Here is a 7,106-nt window from a genome sequence, read left to right as displayed (position 1 = left end):
AAGTAATATTGTTAGTGCTCGGGTTGCCTCCAGAGAAGCGCTTATTTAAAGTCTAAGCTAGACTTTACAATGTGAGTATACTTAAGGAGATTCGTCAAGTTGTAGCTCCTCCCTGTCATCTTTAAATTTCTCACCGTTGTAAGGTTTGAGGCGATGTCCATTTACTTTGAAAGTACCTTGTGATGGGTGACTTATTTCTACGGTGCTGTATGGGAAAACTGTTTTAACTACGAATGGACCTGACCATCGTGATTTAAGCTTCCTAGGGAACAATTTGAGTCTCGAGTTATATAATAGTACAAGATCTCCAACTTCAAATTGTTTATTTTGTTTTAACCGAGCATCGTGGCGTCGTTTCGTTGCTTCCTTATATAGTCTTGAATTTTCATATGCATAGGTTCGCCATTCATCTAACTCGTTTAACTGCATCAACCTATTTTCACCTACAAGTTTAGGATCAAAGTTTAGAAATTTTATAGCTGATAAACCGTAATTTATACAGTTTTTACCCCATGTTTAATGCATTTTATGGATAATTTCCCATTAAAATTGGTGAATTTGATGCTCCTAATGCTTTAATTTCATGTTTTATACCTAGGAGAGCATAAGAGAGCAAAAGGAATGAGAAACAGGCCAAAATTGGTGAAAATAGGCCAAAGTACGAAATCAACATGGCTTGGACCTCCTCACATGGACAGACCACACAGCCGTGTCAATTTGGCAGGCTCAAGCACGGCTGAAGTAATCGCACACGGGCGTGTCCCTACCGAGCCCAAGTTGAGTCCAATTCGGAAAAAGGCTATTTTTGAGGGCTTTTAGGCATTCCAAAGCCTATAAATACACCCTAGAGGAGGAAGAAACACGGACACACAAAACAGGGGCAAGGAATTACCCCAAGAAAGTCGATTGATCCTTCTTAGAAGTCGAATGCATTATCAAGACTGAAGATCCTTCCTCAATTTCCCTTCAGGAGTTTTGGGTTTTCTTTATGTTTTGTATTCTTTATTATTCTAAGATGTTTTCTTGTTTAGTTATGAACTAAAACCCCTAAATACCTAAGGGGAATGAAACCTAAGACGAATCTTGTTATTATTTTCTGAATCGTATGATAAATATTTAACTTGTTCTTAATTATGTGTTCTTAATTCTTGTTTTGATATCCCAGGATACTGATTCAAGATAAGCTCTTGTTCAGAGGAGGAATAGACCCTGTTTAAGAGTACATTTGTCATAATTAAGCAGAGTTGATTGTGGGCCTTGACATAGGGTGACAAGATTTTGACGGATTAGGGTGAAACCTAATAAGGGGATCCATAGATCGAGTTAATGCAACCTTAGAGTGTTAATTAGAGAAAAGTCTCGGTTATTCAATCTAGGGATTAGACGTTATTAGTCTTGAATAGGGATAATAACATAACTTAGGGATCTCTACGGAATAAGTTAAATGAATAAATCATCCGATTCGGAGCCAAAATAACAAGTACAGTCTAGGTGGATTTTTCCTTAGGTATTGCCTTCATTCAATCGATTTTCCCAAAAGAAATTTCCCAATTCTATTCTCTGTGAGTTCTTAGTTTAGATAATTAGTTAGTTAAAACAAAAACCTCTTTATTCTTAGGCTAGATAATAAAAAGACAGTCATTACTAGTACTTTTAGTTCCTTTGGGTTCGACAATCTGGTATTGCTAAAACTATACTACTATTCAAAAGGTACACTTGCCTACATCGCGATAATAGTCAGTTTCAAGAACGAGTAATTATAAATATTTAAAACCTATCACGAAATCACGCGATCAAGTTTTTGGCGCCGTTTCTGGGGAACTAAGATATTAGGAAGACTCAATTTTTATTACTTTAGCCATTTATTTTTCTTGCAATTTAATTTTTTATTATTATTATTATTTATTAATTTACTTTTTCTTTCTCTTGGCAGGTTTTTATAGCTTATGACTAGAAGAAACTCGTCAGGACCACTACTTTTTGACGAAGAAATCGATCGCACAGTATGCAAAAACCAAAGAGAAATAAGGTGAAGCTTAAGATACACAGAGAACGAGTAAGAAGACGATACTCAAACCCCAACCGAAGAGATGGCTGAAAACCAAGACAATCAACTACCTCCTACTATTGCGGGTAATCAAAATCCCACTCCAGGCACTATGTATGATTATGCTAAACCTTCTTTAACAGGAACTGAATCTAGCATAGTTAGACCTGCTGTAGCTGCAAATACTTTTGAACTGACACCTAACACAATTCAAATGATACAACAGTTTGTTCAGTTTGATGGTTTGCAGGATAAAGATCCCAACGCTCACTTAGCAAACTTTCTAGAATTTTGCGATACATTTAAAATCAATGGTGTTTCTAATGATGCCATACGTCTTCGGTTGTTTCCCTTTTCATTGAGGAATAAAGCTAGTTGAACTCGTTACCACGAGGTTCAATTACTACTTGGGAACAAATAACCGAAAAATTTTTACTCAAATACTTTCCACCAGCTAAAACAGCTAAATTACGCAATGATATCTCTTCATTTATGCAGATGAACTTAGAAACACTTTATGATGCATGGAAGAGATACAAAGACTTACTGAGAAGGTGCCCTCACCATGGGTTACCGCTTTGGCTTCAAGTTCAAACATTCCATAATGGCCTGAATCCTTCGACTCGACAAATGGTTGACACAGCTGCTGGCGGAACCATCAATAATAAAACACCTGAAGATGCCTATAAGTTTCTAGAGGAGATGTCACTGAATAACTATCAGTGGCAAGTCATGAGACTAAGCCAACTAAAGCAACAGGCATTTATAATGTTAATTTGGTTACTATGCTATCAAACTTGGTAGAACTTTTAAATAAAAAGATTGATGGTTTTCTTAGTTCTTCACAGGTTTACCCGTAATGCAGTGCGAAGCAAGTGGAGGTGGACCAAACCATTCGAAATACCAACCTTATGGCCACAACATGGATAATGAGCAATTAAATTACATGGGTAATAATCCTCGACCTCAAAACAATCCATATAGTAAAACTTACAATGCAGGTTGGAGGAACCACCCCAATTTCTCGTGGGGAGGTCAAGGAAATCAAAGACCACAACATCCTCCAGGTTTTCAACAACCACCCTACCAACAGGAAAGGAAGCCGAACCTTGAAGAGATGCTCTCAAAGTTTATATCAGTGTCAGAAACCCATTTTTAGAACACCGAGACAACACTTAAAAATCAAAAAGCGTCGATCCAAGGGCTCAAAACTGAAATAGGCCAGCTTTCCAAACAAATCTCCGAACGACCTCATGGTAGCTTGCCAAGTAATACTGAACCCAACCCAAGGGAACAACTCAAGAAATTGATATTCAAGATGAAGAAGGATTTGTTGAGCCTGAGCCAAAACCGAGGCAAGAAACTATGGTAAGCAAAGGTCAAGGTGAGGTAGATCACAATAGAAACAAATTAGTGAACATCGAATATAAACCTCGTGTGCCATACCCCAACGCGACAAGGAAAGACCGCTCAGATGAATAATTTGGTAAATTCCTTAAACTCTTAAAAAAATTACACATTAACTTACTGTTTATTAAAGCCCTATCGTAGATGCCAAACGCAATGAAATTTTTAAAGGAGCTTTTAGCAAATAAGTGGAGTTTGGACGAGGCGTCGCATGTGGAGCTAAACGTAGTGTGCTCAACTATTCTACAAAATAAGTTACCAAACAAAGTAAAAGATCTGGGGAGTTTTATGATTCCTTGCTTAATTGGTAGTTTAGATGTTAATAATGCATTAGCTGATTTAGGGGCTAGTATTAACGTCATGCCCTACAAAATTTTTAAGCAACTAGGTCTCAGGAAACCCAAACAGACTAGGATAAGCATTCAATTAGTAGATAAAACTATAAGATTCCCTAGGGGTATTATTGAAGATGTGCTAGTTAAAATTGATAAATTTATGTTTCTCGTTGACTTCATTGTTCTAGACATAAAGAAGGTTAGCAACACTCCTTTAATTTTAGGAAGGCCCTTTTTAGCAACGGCTAAAATGATTATTGATGTTGGCACAGGTGAACTCACACTCTGTGTGGGAGACGAAACAATCACTCTTCAAGCTCGCAATTCTGGCAGCACATCAGAAATTAAAGGTGATCGTTTAACCCATTCTATTAAAACTGATAATATAGTACAACCTTCTTTGTAGGAAATAAGTCTGAAGGAAGTACATGAGCCATTCTCAAACAATAATAGAGGACCTATTCAGGAAGATCGAAGGCTACAAATCAAGGAGCTAGATAAATGGCAGATGCATAAACCGAGAACACCCGACAAATCGAATCTCTAACGGAACGAGGTCAATACCTTTCCAAATCAACTTAAGGTTGGAGATAGAGACTTATTAGATGCCACAGATCCCCACATTGTCGCTCCCACACCAAATGAAGAAATCCCTCTTACAGTACTCAGCATTTTACCATTCGGTACGGTCGAGGTGAGTCATCCCAAGTTTGGCACTTTTAAGGTAAACAATACACGTTTAAAACCTTATTTTGATGAGATTGATAGTAGGAATGAGGATTATAAACTCCTCAAACCACCATGATCATTCAACAGAGAGGTAAGTCGTGCTTAGACTATAAATAAGTGCTTCTCAAGAGGCAACCGAACACTAACTGTATTAAATTCTTTAAAATTTAGTATTCGACATCTAACTTACTAACAGAACACTTGAATACAGGTTTTCCATAGAGACACAACCAAGCACACGGGCGTGCATAGGGCCGTGTGAAAACAAGGCAAAGATTTCCCCAAACACGGGCTGTGATAAAATGCCACGGCTATGTGACATGGCCATGGTCGAGCCTACCAAAATATCACGGGCGTGCGACACGCCTGTGTGGAAGAACCATGGGCGAACCTGTTAAAACAGCACGGGCATGTGACATGTCCGTGTCTAACACCCGTGGTCAAACCTATCACACGAACACGGGTGTGGGAGAAGCGAACAACGCCAGATAGGGCCGTACGACACAGCCGTGTGCACCCACATGCCCAAGGAACACGGGCATGTATTAAATGTCAGACTCGTCCAATTTCAAAATTCATGAATCACAAGTATTGAAAATTGGAGAACACGAGCATGTTCCCTGGCCGTGTACCCCAAGATCTATAAATACCCTGCACTATTCACTTTCTTCCCTATTCAAAAACCCTAACCCTAGCCGCTGTAAGTCCACACGCCCTCCTTGCCATGCCCGTGCGTCGCTTCCCACTCTATTTTTTACGCTCAATCTCTCTCCCCTAGTGTTTGTTTACTCCTTTCACTTCTATTTTACTTATTTCTAATGCTTAGTATGAACATAATCTTCATATCTTTTGAACTATTCTTCATTTTGCTCATTATTCTATCATTTAATTTGTATTCTTAGGTTAGTCATGACATTACTATGCTTATTCTCATGCTATTACCATGCCAATGTCTATCATTTAATTTGCATTCCAAGGATTAGTTATCATACATTCCGTGTTAAATCGATATATGGAAAACCTCATACCCATTACATTTATATTCTTATTCTCATTGTTATTGTGGTTGAGTTTGCTTTATATCAGTAGTCTTAGCTGAAATAAGTTAGTTTAAATTCATGACTTTTTACTTCTTCGAATTTGTTTACCTATTATTATTATTTGTTTATATTATAGGCTTTTAATGTTGTCTTCATGAGGAAAGAAGGCCACTGTCCCTGCTTCGAAAAAAGGAAGGGAGCGTCATCCTCCGCGGGTCCAACCACTGAAATTCGTCACCCTCTCATTCAGTTTCCCCGAGGGCTTCAAAAAGAACTTTTCCAAATCCTTCGAGCCCGACCTTTAATTGCAGGTTGCTGCATCGAATGGACTGCCATAGAACAAGTTCAGTTGGCTGATACGATTCGCGCCCTCCTAACCATCGACCCTTGGGAGCTGTTCTTTGGGATTATCGAGCCAACATACCTCGAGCTCATGATGGAACTATGCTCAACGTTCTATCTTCAGACAGTAATGATGAACTACGATGATCCTGGCACAGTCTAGTTTCGCCTAGGCAGGTTAGTCTGCCAGCTAAGTGTCCCAGAGTTCGGTGCTGCATTGGGCTTATATACAGAGAAGTTCAAAGAGGAGAATGACTTACATGCTTTCAGCTGCCACATCCATCATTCTCATTTCTGTTGCTGGGATGCACTAGTACTAGGTGGGGCCACCTACAATCCTAGCCGCTCCAAGGCATCGGCTCTCTCTCCCTCTCTAAGGTACCTACACGCCATTTTGGCTCACACAATTACAAGAGGCGAGAGAGAACTGGCATTGTCAACACTCACGATTCCTACTTCTTATGGTGCATGTCGTACGGGCACATCATCGACCTCGCCTTTTCATCGCCCTCGTGATTCAGCACTAGACGGAGCGGCATCGGAAGGGGGTCATCTCCATTGGCCCCTACGTGACCCAGTTGGCTCGACACTTTGGGCTCCTCAGCATCACGGCCCAAGAATCATCGCTTACCCTCATCGGCCAGATGTTTCCACAAGGCATCTCGAGCATGCTTAGCATGAGGATGATCGAGAGGCACCGAGGAACCTACCCTCCCCAATATCGTCTGTAACACCCCAAACCCGGCCCGGAAGTTTGGCTCGAATCTGGCGTGTCACATTGAAGTGTTTTTCGAAAACCATATTTCCATTAAAAACCCTTCTTAATAATTAAAAACTTATACCCTTTTTAAACCTTATTAGAAAACCTCAGCTGAATAACATTCTTAACAATCTTGTAAAAATCTTGGCAGTTGCAGAAGCTTAATTTTAAAAACACTTGCAGATATGTGATGTTTTGAACAATAGTAGTTGCTTTAGAAAACCATGTTCTGATACTAGCAATTATAAGAACAATAAATAAAATTCTAAATTTGAAATCCAGAAAATTAGAACGGCTTTACTACAACCCACATAAAAACATTTAAAAGTAATAATCAAAACTGTAGCATAAACAGTGTGTGTGACTTCCTCCGAGCCCCTCGTAGCTCCAATCTGTCTAAGGCTGGAAATTACCTGAAAGGTTAATAAACAGGGTGAGTTTATGAA

General features: G+C 39.3%; 1 non-coding gene across 1 annotated transcript; it reads right to left on the bottom strand.

Moving 5' to 3' along the window:
- Positions 1-2,512: 2,512 nt before the first annotated feature.
- LOC128286345 (small nucleolar RNA R71) lies at positions 2,513-2,619 on the bottom strand. Its single transcript, XR_008276888.1, has one exon. It is a non-coding gene; the product is annotated as a small nucleolar RNA R71 (small nucleolar RNA).
- Positions 2,620-7,106: the final 4,487 nt, after the last annotated feature.

The sequence above is a fragment of the Gossypium arboreum genome, chromosome 12 (assembly GCF_025698485.1).
Source record: "Gossypium arboreum isolate Shixiya-1 chromosome 12, ASM2569848v2, whole genome shotgun sequence".
NCBI classification, from domain to species: Eukaryota; Viridiplantae; Streptophyta; class Magnoliopsida; order Malvales; family Malvaceae; genus Gossypium; species Gossypium arboreum.
Note: the sequence above shows the minus strand (reverse complement) of the source record. Positions and strands in the feature narration are given on the sequence as shown.